This window comes from Macrotis lagotis, chromosome 4 (genome assembly GCF_037893015.1).
Source record: "Macrotis lagotis isolate mMagLag1 chromosome 4, bilby.v1.9.chrom.fasta, whole genome shotgun sequence".
In the NCBI taxonomy this organism is placed as follows: Eukaryota; Metazoa; Chordata; class Mammalia; order Peramelemorphia; family Peramelidae; genus Macrotis; species Macrotis lagotis.
This window is the reverse complement of record NC_133661.1, coordinates 179968335-179988379: the sequence shown is the minus strand read 5'-3', so window position 1 is coordinate 179988379 and position 20045 is coordinate 179968335.

Here is a 20045-nt window from a genome sequence, read left to right as displayed (position 1 = left end):
AGGAGAACAATTTATATAGGGAGCAAAATAATACAAATGACACTGAAACTCATGGATCTGAGCCTCTGATCAAGTCAAGGAGTAGCTATGAATTTAAGGAATGTACAGTGAATTATTCTTTCCTCCTCCAGGCTTAGAGATAAGAGATTGACTATAAATGCACATGACTGATATATTGATTTATTTTCTCTAGATATGTTGCTTTGTGGGAAAGATAGCAGGAGGCTCTTAGCCACACTGTAGCTCAGGTCAGGACTCTGGTCTCAACTCAGCTATATGGCAGTTCAGGTCTCAATTTAACTGGAAAGCAGGCCATCAGGGACTGTCCTGACCCCAGACAATTCCTAGGAACACTGGGGCAACAGATAGGACTAGGTGGGGAACAGACTACTGTATATCTGAAACCTGAGCATAAAGGAAAACACAAACCTTTGCATAGGTAATTCCTGGACTGCAAAGGTAGCACCTTGGCAAGCAGTAAGTCAGGGACCAAATCCCAGCCTCAGCACAAAAGCTCTGGACTATATTCCCTGTATCCTATGATCAGATCTCAGCTATCAAAATGAGTAAAAAGGCAAAAAGAACTCTAACCATAGAAAGCTACTATTCAGATAGATGTGATAAAAATGCTATCTCAGAAGATGAAAGTAGTGACAAATTTTGAGAAGTCTCAAAGTAGTTTATGAATTGCATTCAAATCCAAAACCTCATGGCAGAACATACAAAGCATTTTAGAAACTAAAGAAAAGAGGAAGAAGAAAAATTGAAAAAAGAAATGAGAATTATGCAGGGAATATAAGAAAATTGAATGAAGATACCAACACCTTTAACGGTAAAAATGAGCAACTGTAGTTCATCTAAAAAATAAAATTGACCAACTGGAAAAAAGAAAACAACTTTTTTAAAAGTAATATTAACCATTGGAAAAAGAAACACAAAATTTGACCCTAAAAACTAGAATTAAACAGATGGAAACTAATGACTCTATGAGACACCAAGTTTCCATCAAATATAATCAAAAGACTAAAGAGTGGAAGAAAATATGAAGTACCTTTTGAGAAAAACAAACAACCTTTGGAAAAGAGATAATTTACAAATTATTGGTCTACTTGAAAGTATAGATCAAAAAAAGAGTCTGAATGTGTTGCTTTGAATAGAGGGGAAGTAATTGGAAAGCTACTACAATATAAATGCATTTATTCAAGATTTATTATTTATTTGTTTTTCAAAAAACTCTTATAAACTTAATTAGCTATGTAGATGAGAGATAGAGATAGATAGTTGAGAATGGGGGTGGGGGGAGAGAGAGAGAGAGAGAGAGAGAGAGAGAGAGAGAGAGAGAGAGAGAGAGAGAGAGAGATTGAGTTATGGTTGGATGGATGGATAGATGGATGGATACATAGATGACTGACAGAGAGAATTTATAAAATAACCACTGGGTATAACAAGCATTAGAAAGTAAGACAGTTCCTGTCCTCAAAAAGCTTACATTCTCATGAGGAAAGACAACACATAAAGAGGAGCTAGAAGTGAGAAGACATAAAGCAGTGGACAGGGTCATGGTAAGGATGATAGGAAGTAAGATGAAGACCAGGATCTCAGCAAGGTAAGAACATCAATAAGGATCAGGGTGTTCACTTACTTAAAATTTTTCTTTACCCAGAGGAAATAGAATTCAAGAACATAGAAACACATTCATTCAAAGCAGTTGTTTCTTGGACACTTTAATTTTACAGCTTTTCTATTTCTTCCTAATTTTTCCTTCATTCTGTGTATCTGCAAGCTGTAGTGAAATAAGGAAGTAGGGAAGGAAAAAGAAAGATTTGGGGGGGAGTAGATAATTTGGATTAAAATTGGAAAAGGTTTGAAACCAAATCCTCAGGTAGATTAGTTTCCAAGCATACAAAAAACACATCCCAATAGGCATTCTTTGTCTTAGTTTTTGACATGCCTTTTCTTGCTTATCTCATAATCATATGACCTGAACAACAGAGTACATCCTCTGAAGGTTTCTTCTTTTTCACACTCAGCTGATGATACTGGCTGACCATTTAAAGAAATGAGAGTAAAGTTTTAACTTTTCTTTGTCTAGCTGCACCTGAATTCTAAGTTTTCTGTCTCTGGTGTGGTTAGGGAAGAAGGAAGATCTGAATGGGACTAAGTGCTACAGCTCCGTTTTCACTTTTTGCCTTCACCTTTAGTCACCAAGTAATGGAAAATGTCAGTGAGTTCTAACCTTGGGAATAGAGGCTAATTTTTAATCTGCTTTTATCATTTCTTTTCCAGTGTGTTTGATTCTGGTAGTCAGAACTATTGTTTTCTTTCATCCCTTTCTAGGTGTAGTAGGATGGTGCATTGAAGAATATAATTACTTAGCATTTATTAAAACTCTGCTATGTGTCAGTTACTAAAGAAAGGCAAAAACAAAGAAATTATCTGTTCTCAAGGAACCCATACTCTAATGAGGAAGAACACTAGCATATGGCTAGATAGGACAAAGATATACATAGGAAAAATTGAGGATCATTTCAAAGGAAGATCATAAAATTTTAAAAGACTGGAAAAGCCATTTTTGAAGGCAGTGGAAATTTAGCTTGAAACTTGAAAAAAGTCAATAAATGTAGGAGGTAGAAATGATGAGGAAGAGTGTTCTAGGCATGGGTGAAGGACAATGAAACACCCTGAACTGAAAGTTGAGTTTTTCTGAGTGATAAATAACAAGGAAGTCAGTGTTGGAAATACATGAAAGGGAGTTAATGTGTGAAAAGACTGACAAGGTGGGAAGGAGTCAGTTTATAAAAAGATTTGAAAGTCAAATGGGATTTTATATTTGATCCTTGAAATAAGAATCTGTATTCTAAGAATAATTTGTTAAATGACTGGAAGGAAAAGGGAGAGACTTGAGACATGGAGACCAATCTAAAATAATTCAGTTGGTTAGGAGGGCTAGCATCAGTATGGTGGCAGTTACCATATGAGAAAAGGGGCCATATCCTAGAGACGTAATGAAGGTAGAAATGACAGGACTTGACCAGTGATTGGATAAGGAGAGATAAGAAGGAACAAGCATGTGAGCACGATAGCTACAGTGTGAGCCTAGGTTACTAAGAAAATGGTGGTATCTTGAAAATCAATAAGGAAGATAAGAAGAAGGGATGGTTTTGAGGGGAAAATAATGAGTTCTATTCTGAACATGTTGAACTTAAAATGTCTATAGGAAATTCAGTTCAAGATATTTAAAATGCAGGTGAATTTGGAGTTTCAGGACCTGAGTACAAATTATAATAATAATAATAATTCACACAATTTTTTTTGAAATCCAGTTTTCTTTTCTAAAAAATGAGGCCAGGCTAGAAAATCTATAATATCCCTTCTAGAGTTAAATGTTAGATCATAAGGTGAACAGAACCATACAGAACTTTCTTCCCTTCCCTTTCCCCTCAGGGTGCCTTCTCCAATTTTCATTGAGAATTCCACTTAACCTCCAGATGGAGTTTCCATGAATGGGGTAAAGAGCATTTCTCCTTTTTGTACAGTATCTTGATTCCTTCTTTCTTTTCTACTCAGAATTGTTTCTGTATCATTCCTATTCAGGGATCACACTAAGTGTCTGATCAAAATGATAATCTTGATGTGGTGTATCTTCTTGATGATCCAGGTGATACTGTCATCTACAGTAATTCTACATATCACTATTAGGCTGAGAAACGAAATCTAAAAGAACCTGCACATTTTATAACTTTTTGGATATAATTACAGATTATTCCACAAAATAGTTGGACGATATCATTACTCCACCAACAATTAATTAACCTATTTTCCCTTATCCCCTCCAACATTTGCAATTTTTATAGGTGTGAGGTGATACAAAGAGTTGTTTTAATTGCCTTGTTTTTAATCAAATTCAGAGCATTTTTATATGCCTAAATAAGTTGATTACTTCTTTGAAAAATGGTCTAGGGGCAGCTAAGGTGTTGTAATGGATAAAGCACCAGTCTTGGAGTCAGGAGTACCTGGGTTCAACTCTGGTCTCAGACACTTAATAATTACCTAGCTGTGTGGCCTTGGGCAAACCACTTAACCCCATTTGCCTTGCAAAAACCTAAAAAAAAATGGTGTATTCATATTCTTTGGCCATTTATCAATTGGGGGAATGGTTCTTATTTTTTTTTAAATTTGACTCAGTTCATATATATATATATATATATATATATATATATATATTCGATAAATGAAACCTTTATTAGAGAATCATGTCATGATTTTTTTGATATTACTTCCTTGTCTATTGTGCTTTTTGGAAAAATATGATTTCCCTAATTATCTTTTTAAATTAGGTCTATTTTTTTATTTTTCTTTGTCTGAGATCATTAATACTACCCTGCCTTCTTTTTTGAACTTTATCTGGATAATAATCCATTTTTCTCCAGCCCTTTATTTAAAGGGCTGTGTATGTCTTTCTGTTTCAAATGTGTTTCCTATATGCAACATGTTGAATTATGGTTTCTAATTCATGCTGCTACTTCCATTTTATCAGTTAGCTCATTTTATTTGTAGTCACAGTTATGATTATTATGTATTTCTCTTCTTCTTCTTCTTCTTCTTCTTCTTCTCTCTCTCTCTCATTCACTTCTCACTCTCTGTCTCTAACTCTGTCTCTGTCTCTATCTCTCTGTCTCTTTCTTCTATTTTGTCCCTCCTCAAAAATCTATTTTCCTTTTGACCACCACTGCCTCACTTAATTCACTCTCAGTTTAATTACCCCCACCTCCTACATCTATCATCCCCTTTCCCCTCTTATTTCCTTACTGGATAAGATAGATTTCTAGACCCCAATGAGTTTGCGTGCTTATTTCTCTTTCTTTGGACCATTTTAGATCAGATGAAGTTCAAGCATTGCCTGCAACTTATTGTTTTCCTCTCCATTATTTAAGTTTTTCTTGGCATGCCTCTTTTATGTGAGAAAAATTTCTCCATTCTACCTCTTCCTTTCCTCTTCTCCCATTCATCCCTCTTTCTTCTTATATCTTTGTTTTTTTGGGGGGGGGAGCTCATCTCAATATAATTGACTCACACTCATACTCTCTGTCTATATAGACTCCTAGTTACCTTAATAACAATAGAGTTCTTAAGATTACATGTATCATATTCCCATATAAGAATGAAAAAAATTTAAATTTATCTAGTCCCTTATGATTTCTTTCATCTTTACCTTTTTTATTCTTTTAAATATTCTCTTTGAATGTCAATTGTTCTATTAATTTCTGCTCTTTTTCATGAATTAAAAATCCTCTATTTCCCTAAATATTCAAATCCCTCCCCCTTAAAGAATTTTATTCAGTTATGCTGAGTATGTGATTTTTGGTTGTATTCCTAACATTTTTTGTTTTCTAGAATATCATATTCTAATCTCTCCACTCCTTTCATGTGAAAGTTTCTAAATCTTGTATGATCCTTAATGTGGAACCATTTGAATTATTCCTTTTTGAATGCTTGAAATATTTTCTCCCTAATTTGACAGTTTTGGGCATTTGTCTATACTATTCTGGGAATTTTTATTTTGGGAATCTCATTCAGGAGATTCCAATATTACTTTCTGGATCTAGACTCTCAGGAGTATTTTATTTGACACTCTCTTGAAGGGTAATGTCTAGGTTCTTTTTTTTCCTATCATGGCTTACAGGTAGTTCAATAATTTTTTAAATTATCTTTTCCATATCTAATTTCCAGGTCAGCTGGTTTTCTAATGAGATAATTCATATTTTCTTCTAATTTTTCATTCTTTTGACTTTGTTTCTTAATGTCTCATTAAAATCATTAGGTTCTACTTGCCTATTTCTAATGTTTAAGGAATTATTTTCTTCAGTGAACTTTAATATATATTTTGTAATCTGATCAATTCTGCTTTCAAAGTAGTTTTATTCCTTTAGTGAATTTTTTAAACCTCCATTTCCACTAGGCCTATTTTAATTCTGAAGAAGTTCTTTTCTTCAGTGAATTTTTGTGCCTCTGTTACCATTAGACCAACTATGTTTTTTAAGATGTTATTTTCTTCAGAATTGTTTGTGCCTCTTTTATTAAGCTGTTAGTAATCCCTGTTTCATGATTTTCTTTCATCATTCTCAATGCTTTTCTCAATTTTTCCTCTAGCATCCACCTCTTTCTTTAATTCTTCCAGGAATTCTTGCTGGTCCAGTTGGAGTCCAATTAACATCTTAATCTAAGGCTTGTAGCTGTTTCAGATTTTTTTTCTTTTAAGTTTATATCTTAGTCTTCTCTGATAATGTTAGTAAATTGTTATGGTCAAGTTCTTTTTTCTTGTTTTCTTATTTTTTTCCCAGGCTCTTCTCACTTAGGAGGGTAGGGATACCACTGTATCTCAAACTTGAAGCTTTTCTCTGCTTCTGTTTTCAGAGCTAGTTTGGGGGTGGGGGGAGGGGGAGTCCTCCAAGTTGCCAGTACTTCCAAGATGATATAACCTGCTGTCCTAGTTTGTGTTCTGGTTTCATGAAGTGCCCTGTGTTCCCTTTAGTTGTAAGTACTGCCACTTTTCTTGGCTCTGGAACTGTGACCAATGCCCCTGCTCCCTTGGAACTGATCACAAGAACAACCTCTCCATTGTGAAACTGTGACCCAGAATTCTTTATGGGCAGTACACTTACTAATCAGTAGCGGCTAAACCCATCTCCTTCAGACTAGTTATCTGATTGCTTATCATCTCTGGGCTGAGAATTCCTGAAGTTGTACTCTGGGTCTTTTCCCCCACCGTCCTTCCCTCGGGTGTTACAAATATTTTTTCAGACCTCCTAGGTTATTTTAGCTGTAAAAATGTCTCCATCTGACCTTTTGTTGGCTCTGTCATTCCAAAATTTGACTTTTGATGATATTTTAAAATTATTTGGAGGGTAATGTTTGGAGAGTTCAGGTGCATCCTGACTTGTACTCCATCATTTTGATTCTACCCATCAAACTCCAGAATTTAAAACTCTTTAAGAAGTGATCTTTGTATTCTTTCTTTCTTTCTTTCTTTCTTTATCATCATTAATGTAAAGAAATTTTGTTGATGTTACAGATGAGGAAACTGAGACCCAGAGAAACAGAAGTGATTTGTTTAATGTCACATGGGGGGAACTGAAAGAGGAAGGATTTGAAAACAATTTCTCTGACTCCATATCCATTTCTCTTTTCTACTGTATCACATAACCTTCTATATGTGGTTTGAATGGAATTAATAATGGACAAGACACTGATTTAAGTTTTAGGTTTAGCAAATTGATATACTGAGTGAGAGATGAAGTTGTTATACGCATTGATCTGTCTTTAGTAGCTCCCACATTAGTAGATAATGAATAATAATAGTTTGAGGTTTTGGAAGTCAGTTGTTTGTGATTTTATGGAATCATGTAAGTGTTTAGCAAAGATCCAACTTTCTCCTTTTTCTTCTCTATGATTTTCTGCTTTTCAAAAAATACGAGGATTGAAATCCTTCTTTTTAGTTGCAGGAGAATTACTTAGAATTCTATGGGTTTTCCTATTTCCTCTGACTTTTATGTTTCCTCTTGTGTTCTTCCTCCTCATCTCCTGAAAAAAGACATGTTCAATGATATGAGATGTGTTGTCTGACAATGTAATCAATGGAGTAGAAACCTGGTTCAAGTCTCCCTGGGACCCATGTCTCGTATTCATAAAAATAGTTATTACTTTGGGTGCTGCTAGCCTGCAGAGTTTCTCAATTCTTTATTAATTGCATTTCTCTGTTGCCCTAGATAGTAAAAAGCATGAGTTTTCACATTTCCCCAAATCCAATAGTCTTACTTGCTCTGAATGAGTAAAATAAAAATCACAAAAACAATTGTTTGTCTCATACAATTAAATTTTTTGTATCAGTCTCAAAGGTGATGTTTTAAGGAAAGACCGGGTATTGGTCTTAATGTCTGTGTTATTTGTTGAAAGAGTACCTTTTGGGTGGGGAATCTGATTAAAAAATGCTAAAGTAGGATGGGAAATCAGAGGTCCAAGTTCTTGACTAAGTTTTTTTGATAACTTTTGAGCTAGTACAGATAACTTCTGCTCTTTGGTTTTCTTATCTGCAAATGAAGATCATTTTATTCATTTACTACCCCACTATATAGCTGTGCTCATTTTACAAAAGTCAATTGTACCTGCTTTCTTGTTATTTATTCAACTAGGATTTTAAGAGAAAGTTTGGGTAAGGTGATGGACCTGTACTCAACAAGACCTGGGTGCAGATATTGCCTCTAATCTGTGTGATCTGAGTAACAATAAAAATATCCTGGCATCTTGTTGCATTTTTAAACTTTTCAGTGAATTTGACAGCAACATCACATTCCATTCTTCTATAATTTCTCCACTCCCAAATTCCAGTTTCACAAGGTTGCTATATTATATTTATAATACTGAAAGGGAGAGTGTTATTTGCTTGCTTGAATTTCATAGGATACAATATAATCTTAGATAAGTCAGTTCCCCCCAGAAAGATTACTAGATTTCTTACTCCTTTGAAAGATACTTTTTTAGTCTGAAGGTTTCCCTATCACCTTTCTTCCGTTTTTTTGTTTTGTTTTGTTTTGTTTTTCAAGGCAATGGGTTTGAGTGTCTTGCCCAAGGTCATACAGCTAGGTAATTATTAAATGTCTGAGGCCATTTTTGAACTCATGTCCTCTTGATTCCAGGGTCCAGTACTCTATCCAGTGTGCCACCTAGCTGCCCCCTCTTCTATATCTTTATAAAAGTTTTTCTTTTGTTTAGATTGAAACTTTATTCTGTTGACAATAATCCTGTAATAACTATTCTATAATGAAAAGTTGACCACACTTGAAAGTGATGGTCTTGGATTCACATCTTACCTTTGAGTTACTAGTTATAGGTTCATGAACTAAATACAGTATCACCTCCAACTTCAATTGTTTTGTCTTAAAATATTAATAAAGCTGTAATAACCTATCTCATGTTACTGTAAATTTCAAATGAGATACAATATGCAGAGCATTTTTCAAATCTTAATGTACCACATAAATATTACTTATTGTTATTACCCAAGCATTTGATAGCTATCAGGCAAGATTCTTTCTAGAAAGTGGGTGATCAAGAGACAGAAGAGTGCTAACCAGTGACTACAGGGACAGCTTGCTGATGCTATTGAGTTCCATTCAACAAAACATTTTTTGAGTTCCTCATATGTAAAAGATACTACAACTAGATCACACTTAGTGTGAGTAATAACATCCCTGAAGTGGTTGTATTTATTCAGATCTACGTTTTCTACTATAATTCTTAAAACTTGGTAATTGAATCCAGTCCAAGGTAAATATGTGGTACTACCAAAACAGATCTGTAGTTGATCTCTAATGCAGTCTTAGTTGTCAAAGGTACTTAAATGGAGTATGGTTATACAGTCAGTATACAAATTATCCTTTGAATGCAGTTTGTGATCCCTTTCTGTCACCTGCTGTTATTTCCATCTCCTATAGTTGTGTTTTGAAAATCAAACTGTTAAATTCTCTATGCAACCACCTTGTTTTCCTTAGAAAACTTCACCCCCGTCTTTTTAAAAAATCTTTGTGAATACAGACATTCATTCCTGAGAAATTGCTATTCTATACTGGTTGGCTTCCATATTATTTTAGTCATAGGTCAACCTATGTTCCTTTTCTTTAAACCTTTTAAAATATGTTTTCCAAAATAATAGTGTATGTATTAAACTGTTTGATTTTCCTCTTCTTCTTAGCAAACACCATTTGTCACAAACATAAAAATTCAGAAAAAGATAAGTTCCAACTCTGTGTGGCCAAGTGTCAACACAAATACAAATATGGATGTAGTTAGTATACATGGAATATCTTTATAGTGCTTTTTTAATTAAAGTTCTGGTTAAATGAATGCTTTAAGAAGTTCTGAGTTTCAGGTTTTAGAATTTACAACTGGATTAAAAGAAAATTAGATATTTCTAGAGACATGAAAAAGTTGAATTTTTGATTGTGATTAGGTTTAGAGAAAAGTAGAACAAAAAGAAATTATTTATATAACTTGGATGACAGAACACTAATAGAATATAGTGACAAGTATCATATGAGGAACAAACAAATTAAAAGTAGCTCAATTAAAGGCAATGCCTTAAAGGAATAGCAATGACATTAAAATGAAATTTTCTATAAATAGTTTTACAGAAAGAAGCTGAATGCTATTCAATAAAATATATTTTTAAATTTAAAAAATTAAAATCAGTGTTTACTTCCAAGTTAGGGTACAAATATCAATTGTTGGTTGATTCCCTAGCCAGAAGAAAGTCTAATTATTGAGGTAGCATATTTGTAAAATGAGTGAAGAGGTACTACCTCTGGTTCCATTTACATCATAATTTAGTTTAGCTCAGTTAGTGTGTGGTGAAATGGGAAAAAGACATGGAATTGAGAGAACTGGGTGTTATTCCTGCCTCTCACCCACTGCTATTTGATCATTGGCAGGTGGGTGGTTCAGTGGATAGACTGCTGGACATAGAGTCAGGACGCTCTGAGTTTGCATTATGATTCAGACACTGTGTGACCCACATACAAGTGATTTAACCTCTATTTGTCTGTAAAGTGAGAATAATAATTGCATCTACCTCCCAGGATTGTTTTTGTAAATATTTATTTTTTTATCCATATCCAAATGTATATTTTTAAGTTACAAAATTTCCTCCCACCCTCTCTTCCCACCCCCACAGTGACAATCAGATTAGCATTGTATATACATATTTTTAATAAACATGTTCACAGATTAGTCATTTTTGTTATGAGGAATTAGGATTAAAGGAAAGAGATGCATAAGAGATAATTTTATAAAGTGTTCATCAGATTTTTGAAGGGTTGACTTTTTTATGTATTTTTAGTTTTGTATTTTTGGTTTTGTTCTTCTTCCCCTGGATAGGGATAACCTTGTCCATAGCTGGTCTAATATGGTTGTCCTAGTTCTCTGAACTGAGCAGTTGATCATCTCATGATGTTGTTGTTCCAGAGTTGTTGTAAATGAGATGTTTCTGAAATGTTTTGCAGACTTCAAAGTCCAAGATAATTGATAGCTATTATATAATTGTAGGCATTATTTAAAGCTCTCTGACTCAGTGTCCTTATCAGTAAAATAAAGGTAACAATAACTGTGGTACCTTTACCATATAGTTATTGTGATAACAGGATGGTAGTTTGTATGTGAAAAGCTTCAGAAACAATAAAAAGAACTTGTAAATGTTAGTTATTAGTAGTAGGAATGATAATTTTTGTTGCTTTTAAATAACTTCATTTGAAGGAATGAATCCACGGACTTAAATTGTTTCATTAAATTCATTCTCACTTTAACTGGAGATGGAGAAAGGGTATAAATAAGAATAACCCAAAGTCCCTAGAAAAGCAAATTAAAGCATATGCAAATAGATGGGCTCAGTAAGTCAATAAGCATTTCTTAAGACTTATGTAAGCTCTGAGGAAAGAAAAAAAAAGGTAAAAATGATGAGATTACTCTTTATCCTCAAGGAATTCATAATCTAATGGAATCCATAAAGTCATCTTCATGTAGGGACATTACACTTTTGTTGTTGTTTTGTTGCTGAGTTGTTTCAATCATGTCCAATTCTTCATAATTCCATTTGGAATTTTATAGACAAAGATACTAGTTTGCCATTTCCTTCTCCAGTTCATTTTACAGATGAGGAAACTGAGGCAAAGAGATTCAAATTATTTGCCCAGGGTCACACAGTTAATAAATATAAGAACAGAATTAACTCAGAAAGATTAGTCTTCTTGATTTCAAACTCAGTGATCTAATTACTGTATCACTTAACTGCCCATGACAATTTAAGGACATATTAAATAATAAATAGAAATAATTTCTCCTACCTTCATAGAATTGTTATAGTCAAAAACTCATTTCCATTATTTTGCTCATTTCCCTTCAAAGCAGAAGAAATGGATGTCATATAATAATATTACTGAATACTCTCCTTATACACAAAACTGCTTTGGGTAGAAATATTCATTTGCAAGATTTTAAAATGACTTTCCATACTCTTGTCTTACATGCAATTCATCCACTTCTTCTAATTAGGTTTGTAGTTCTTATCTTCACTCTGCATTCAGTTCGTTAGAATGTGCCCTTCAAAACTTTGGAGGTGAATAAAGTCTCAGCTGGCCATTCCTATCAGAAGAGAAACCAGCTTTTCCCATCCTTAATGTAAACCCTCAGAGGCCCTCCTTATGTAGATTTAGCATTTGCAGTCTTCTCATTTGTGACTCAGAAACTAGGGGCATTATAGTCCTCTCTTGCCTCAAGGCTCTGGGCATACCTGAGACTCAACTCACTATTTAAAACAATGATCCACAATGAGACCTCAGAAAGAAAAATCCTTTCTTAGCTTCAAGGCCAAGTAACTCAGCAGGTTAAAAAGGAGGTGAAGGCATTGGAGACTAGAAATTTAAATCATAGCTGACAGATCTTCCTTTGCCATCGTGAATGCTAAAACAACATGTGACAGATCCAAAGAACAGATAGCTAGAGAATATAGCTTGTCTTCTGTCATGGGGGATCACAGGAAAGGTATTATTAGTTCCATGTTGGAGACACACCACTTGTCACTGAGACAGTAAAGTAATGATATTCTTAGTGATGCTTATATTTTCTTTCAGTTGTCTGAAGTTATAATACTGCTGTGTCTGATTTAGAAGAGAAAAAAGAAAACCCAGTTAACCAGAACCTCTCTAAGCAGGCTCTACATTAGTCAGATAGCATTTTGAATCTTACTTTCAGAAGAGACAAATGGCTACAAAGCAAAGGGATTTCAGTCAGAAAAATAACTTTCAGAGAATTACCTGAAAACTTTAGCCCAAGTTCTTATACCTTCTGCACCTATGCAACCTATATAAAGATTTCTAATATGTATTGCTGTTCATGCCACCAATTTCTTCCAGAGATAAAAAGTAGGAGGAAGTTCCAATGAGCACAATTCATAAATTAAGTGCTGGATTGGATATAATGTTGACCTTGGAGTCAGGAAGTCTAGATGCAAATCCATTCTCATTACTTACTACATATGAAGCACTGATCAAGTAACTTAAACTCTTTATACTTCAGTTTTCTTATCTATAATATAATGGGCTAGCTGTGTGACCTTGGGCAAGCCACTTAACCCCATTGCCTTGCAAAAAACTTAAAAAAAATAAAACCAAAAAACCCCTATAATATAATGGAATTAGACTTAATAATTGCTAATGAATACTATGAGGGATCATAAAATCTAAGACTTATAGTTTTAAGGTCCCTATGATCCCTTTCAAATCCCTTGTGGAATTGTTGGTAGAGTTGTGAACTGATCCAACCTTTCTGAAGAGCAATTTGGAATTATGCCCAAAGGGCAATAAAAATGTTCTTACCCTTTAATCCAGCAATACTACTACTGGATCTGAATCCTGAAGAGCTCATAAAAAGGGTAAAAAATCCACATGTACAAACATATTCATAATAGCTCTTTTTGTAGTGGCAAAGAATTGGAAATTGAGAGGATGCCCATCAATTAGAGAATGGTCAAACAAATTGTAGCATATGTATATGTATATGATGGAACACTATTGTTCTGTAAGAAATCCATGAGGGACAGAATTTCAGAAAAGCCTGGACAGATGTGCATGAATTGATGCTGAGTGAAATGAGTAGAACCAAGAGAACATTTATACATCTTAACAACAATAAGGGGTGATGATCAACCATGATGAACTTGTTCTTTTCAACAGTACCATAATTTGTGATGTGAAAGATTTGTGATGGAAAATGCTATTCATGTCCAAAGAAGAAACTGTGGAGTTTGAATGAAGACCAAAGCTTGTCATCATAAAAAAAAAAATCCCTTGCAGAAATAAGGAAGACTGGGATGCTTCCTTATATCCCCCAAATGCCACATTCTTTCCATTGGTCTCTATCTAGGGTACTCTCAACTCTTCTCTCTTAATCCCAACACCATTCTGCAAAGCCCACTTCAAGTCCTCCCCACTTTATGATGGTTTTCCTAATCAGTTCAGTCCATAACCATCTCTCCTTGCTCTAATAACATTGCATATTTTACTTTTATTAGGAGGGAACTTAATTACTATTAGTGATAAATTCAACAAAAAATTGAATGACAATAGAAGATAGTAAAGTGTGAAATATCAGAAGTCACATATTTATTTTTCTACTAGTCAGCAGAATCACAGAACATCAGAGCTAGAAGGGACCTAAGAGATCATTTGGAATCTAGGGTAAAATGAAATAATACTTGTAAACCACTAAATACAATGTCTGACACATAGTAGACACTTAATAAATACTTAACATTTCTTTTTGTTCACAGCTTCATTTCAGAGATGTGAAAACTGAACCTCAGAGAAACCAAACAATTCCCTAAAGGAATAGGATAGGAGAGTGAATAGGGACTAGTCCTGCCATTTTATTGCTATGGGGAATTTCCAGGTGAGAAAATCCCCTCTATAATTTAAAGTCTTAGAGACTTTCCTGAAACCTAAGATGTTTAGTGATTTCCCCACACACAAACACTGTATAGGAAACAGAATGTATACCCGGGTCTTCCTGTTTTTAAGTTTGGTTATCTACTCGGTATGCCATGTTGAAATGCTTAAAAATGGAAAGCATAGTTTCTGATTCTTTACATTTCTCAGATCACATAGCAAAGAGATAACCACACTGTAGCAACACCAAAAAAAGAGAGGAAATATATTGACTACCTAAATAAAGGAAATCCCAAAGATATAGATGCAGATTAATGAGCATTCTGCTAGTTATATATCACAGTATCTAAAAAATGGAAAGGTGAAAATAAGGAGCTAAATTTCCTCATTCATGGCTAATGCATTCATGTCTCCTGATAATGCATTAAAGAAATTAAACTGGATCAGCATCAAGTTCTTTATTTGGTTTTCTTTTGCTTGTATAAAAGTGTGTATAACTTTCATCTCTACATTGGCTAATATGACTAAGGTGGCCTGTTACTCTGCTAGATGGGAGAGAAGTACCATATTTACTGTGAATCTTCTTGTTAATAAGAATGACCTGAGAAAAGTTGTCATCTAGTCAGTTAGGTGAATACAGAACAGTGGACCCAGAATCCAAAAAGTCTGAGTTAAAATCCACCTTCCAAAATTCACCAGCTTTGTGACCTTTAGCAAGTCACTTGACTTTGTCTCTGTTTCCTCTTGTAAAAGAGGGACAATAAAAGTGCCTACATCCCATATTATTCATAAGGCTCAAATGAAATATTTATAAAGTGCTTTGCAAAGCTGGATGTATTATGCAAATGTTACCTATTATTATTATCACCCTATATCCTACAAGGGATGAGAAAATTAAATGAAAGTAACTTGAAGCCTGTGCATCGAGACCAATATGTAAGTTCCAGGCATGCAAGTTGTTTCATTCAGACAGTGCAATGAGAAGAGTGGAGAGCTAAATAGAGAGGTATCATATAGCCCTTCCATATGGTCCTCAAACTTCATAGCAAGATTATGGAAGTATTCTCTGAGAAATCTTAGAAGCAGAGAAGAACAGAACATTTTGTTTGCTTGTTTATTTTGTACAGGGCTGGAAAGGGTCATAGCCTCCATTGAAGATGTGGATGAATCAGTATCTGCAGTAATGAAATTCAGAAAATGGCATTCACATGGAAGAAAAGAGACTCTTGAGACTAACAAGAGAATTCTTACCCATGATCTGTTTATTATTTTTCCTCTGTGATGGCAACATTGTTATAACTTTGGCTCTAAATGTTTTAGATGTCAATGTCATATTTTTCAATATTGACGGATCAGTACAAGAAAGTTCCTGACCTGTGGTCACATTCAATTTTATGAAACCAATGGATTTTCACTTTGTGGGCAGATATAAACAGATCTATTTCTAAAAGACATTATTGTTCAACAAACCCTACTGAACACAGTCCCCTAGGAGGCAATAACAATGAACTTTCTTTGACCTTCTAACAATATTCCCACAAACCTGATTAGCTATGGATTTAACAAGTTCCTTTGGGATTGTTTCTCTCATTTAGTAATCTATTGACTCCTTTGACCACTTTCATTAGCTTACTGTAGATATTAAGGAAGTCCATCTATTTGTATCCTTATCCATAAGAATCTTATCAAGCATGCATTCAAGTGTGGTCTGGACCTGCTTTGATAGGTAGATGAGTATGATAATGGAATGAGAGGCAACTAAGTTTTCCAGTGGAATAGAGAATGGACTGAAGTTAGAATGACCTGTGTTCAAATCCATTCTCAGAAAACTGCTAGCTTTAACTCAGAGCAAGTCACTTAACCTCTGCCTGTTTCCTCATCTGTAAAGATAATAAGAGCATTTATCTCCCAGGATTGTTGTGATAATCAAATGAGACTACATTTATAAACTGTTTTGCAAACCTGTAACAGTTTTATGAGTCATTGGTGTCATTATTTTTATCATCATCATCATCAAAATCATCACCATTCTAGATCTTTCCATCACTTTTACTCATAATCAAATGAGGAATATCTGTAGCAGCAACAGATATTTGAAGTCAGCATTTTGTTTGGTTTCATTTTGCATTAAATATATAAATAATTGGTGGTCCTCAGAAAATTCTATTTGTCTAGATTATTCAGTCTACCAATTGTCACCAATATACCAATTGTGAAGCATGTTCATATTGATGTAATGTTTTAAGATTTATGCCTTGCTGTCTTCAAAAGAACCATAAGGTGGGTTGAAAAAAAAAAGATTATTATCCCTGATTTACTGATAAGGAAACTGAATCTTAAAGAGGTTAGTTATTTGCCTATATTCATGTAGCTGATTTATGACAAAGCTGTAATTAGGGTTGAGTGACTAGGGTTGTGCTCCCATAGCACAAAATTTTGAGATCCTATCATCATTTGCAGTATTTCAGCATTGTAGAGACAAAAGAGCTTAGTTCCTACTTAGCCAGAATAATATAACTTCCTGACCCTTGTCCCCCTCCTACCATTCTCCAACCTCTAGCTATAAGTTTTTGCAATGTCTTGTAATCACTGTTTTTCCTCTTCTTTTCAAGGGAAAGCATAGTTATAACTGTCTTCCTCCAATATGGATTGTTGTAGTTGATGCAGTATTAAAAATTCCTAGTTATATCTAAACGGATGCTGCATAAACCACCTAGTGATGAAGCAAGTTAAAATGAAAAGGATCTTAGTGATCATGCTGTCAAGATTCTTTGCTTCACAAATAGGGAAGCTGAGATACAGTACACTGGTCAAATGGTTTGCCCAAGTTCATGCAACTGGTTAGTGGCAGAATGATAAATCATACTTGAGTCTTCTGTGCTCTATACCTGAGTTATATTGACAACAGAGGCAGCATGGAATAATGGAAAGAGGAGCTGATAACAATAATATTTAATAACAAAAACAAACATTTCTACAGAACTTAAGGGACTTCAAAACACTTAGAGAACTTGATTAGTATTCTGTCTCTGACACCTATTAGCTATGTGATCCAAGATGAGTCATTTAACCTCTTTAGCCCTAGTTTATGTCCTGTTAAAATTCTACAAATTGATAACAACATCTATAATACTTTTCTTTTAGGACTGTTAGAGAAAATATAAGATTATATAATTTAAATATGCTATTATTATATATACCTAAATCATTGATTAATTATATTTCTATTATTGAATATAAATACACTTTTGTACCTCTTACAAATCATAAAGAATTATATTAATGTGTTAGATCATTACATGTTAGATCATTGTATTAGATCAGAGCCAAGAAGGGAAAATTTCTGGTTTACTTGGGCTCACCCTTCTGCCACTAGCTCTAATATTAGTAGATTTAAAGAATTTCCAAAAAAATGCAATTTTTTTTCCAAACAACATATGCTGTGCTTTTCATATTCTGTTTTGGTTCCCTAATAGTTCTTGATTAGGGATATCTGGAAGGCACTATGACACTGTTCTAGAAGGAAGAAACATTCCCAACTTCCACAGGAAATGCTGCCTAAAATCCATTCATGCCTAATATTCATGTGGTGACATTTTGCTTGTTGCAGAAAGACTGTGGGAATGAAAGAGGATGCAGGTGGTAGAAAAGAATGTATCTATGTGGATTTCAGTTACAGCTTTGACACAGAAACAGGAGTCATTAGATTTCTTTTGTCCAAGTGCTGACTGACTCCCAACCCTTTCTTCTTTCTGTTTCTTGGTCAATCTCATCAAAAGTTGATTTACCATTGGCATACAAATAGTAGTCATTCCAGATTTTCCAAGGTGTTGCTATCCTGGCTTTTTGCTGCCATATGACTTTCATTCCAAACAGGTTTCTAGTTTTTCTAGTTGTTTCTAGTTTTTTAGACTTCTGAACTACATTCCCTATACTATTCCTCTTGATCTTACCCTGGATTGTCCTAGGGAGGCACTTTTCATATTTAATGATAAGTGTTGAGTGGAATATTCCCAATAAAACCATTTCAGGGTTAATATTCCTAGTGAAGTCCTCTCAGGGTTGAGAAATATTAAAGAATGAACAAACTATTATTCTTAAACTATTTCTAGAAGAAAGCCCCTTGTATTCCAAACAGGTGGCTCACTCTCCTAACTTTTGATAAGATTACTTTTAATGACTACTAGAAGGATAGTAGACTTTTTTCCATGAGAAAAACCCTGCATTCCAAAAAAGTTCAGAAGACTCCTCTTGTTTGATGATAGTAGACTGTTCCTAGACCTTGTGTTCTGAGACAAGTTACATTACTTCAATAAGATAGTTATAATCCTGAAGGTTATTCTCACCTTCTGGATGGTGGGGTAATATTTTATGAAAACCTTTCTTTTCTTTGTTGCTGGGGTAGATTTTCACAAGTAGAATGTAACGGAGAGGCATGATAGGGAGGAGATGGGGATCACATTAGGCTATACAATGTTGTTTGACCGTCAATTTGGGGCAGCTCCTTGATCTTCACTAACTTTGTGAGACTTGGAGTGTGCCCTTTTCTCAAGAAAAGCCAAAATAAACTTTTTTTTTTTGCTCAGAGGAGTCTCTATATTTTTAAAGTATATTTTTATCCCACGCAGTTTTTTTCCATGATACAGCCTGGAATTCCTTAGATTGGGGGAGTAGGGAAGGATTGTAGCCATAAGAATTCTCACTGTTTGAAAGTAGATACTTTCTTTAGTTTCTATCCATTTTATTTGGCAAGGAAAAAGTTGATTCTGAGTTAAAGGCTGTCCCACCAAACACAAAACAGAACAAAATAAAAAACCAATGTCTCAGTCTAAACTTATTATTACTGAGTACAGGCTCATTCTCATCTTTTATATACCATGTGGGTACATCTGCCTTTAGTTTGATTCTTTTTTTCCCCTTTAAGGAATTTGTTGTTTCACCATCTTTAGTTGGGATTGTTGTTGTTGAGTTGTTTCAGTTGTGCCCACTGACTATTCCTGACCCTATTTGGGATTTTCTTGGCAAAGATACTGTGGTGGTATCACATTTCCTTCCCCAGCTCATTTTAGAGATGAGAAAACTGAGGCAAATAGGGTAAAATGACTTGCCCAGGGTCAAGTGTCTAAGACTGGATTTGAATTCAGGGCCTCCTGACTCCATGGTTCCAACTCTACCCACCATGCCAATTAGAGAAGATAAAAGACTTCTTGTGGTACTGGAAGATCTACTTTAGTAAGAAGTGGGAATTGTTATACTATGGTGCTAAAGAAGACACTTTGGAGTCAGAAAATCTATAACAAGTTACCCCTAAAATAAAACCATGGAGTATATACTATGAGATCCCAGCAATGAAATTGCAGGAATCAGCTAATTTTTGTGTACATAAAATATAGTCCTTAATGGTTATACAGTTTTAGTCATCATTATATTTATTTCAAGCCACAAAATACCATAGAACAATATTTCTAAGAGTTTACTAAATACAGGTACAGAATGCTGTGTCAATCATATACTCAGTGATAAATCACCTATTAACTAAATCTTCACTTTCCTGTC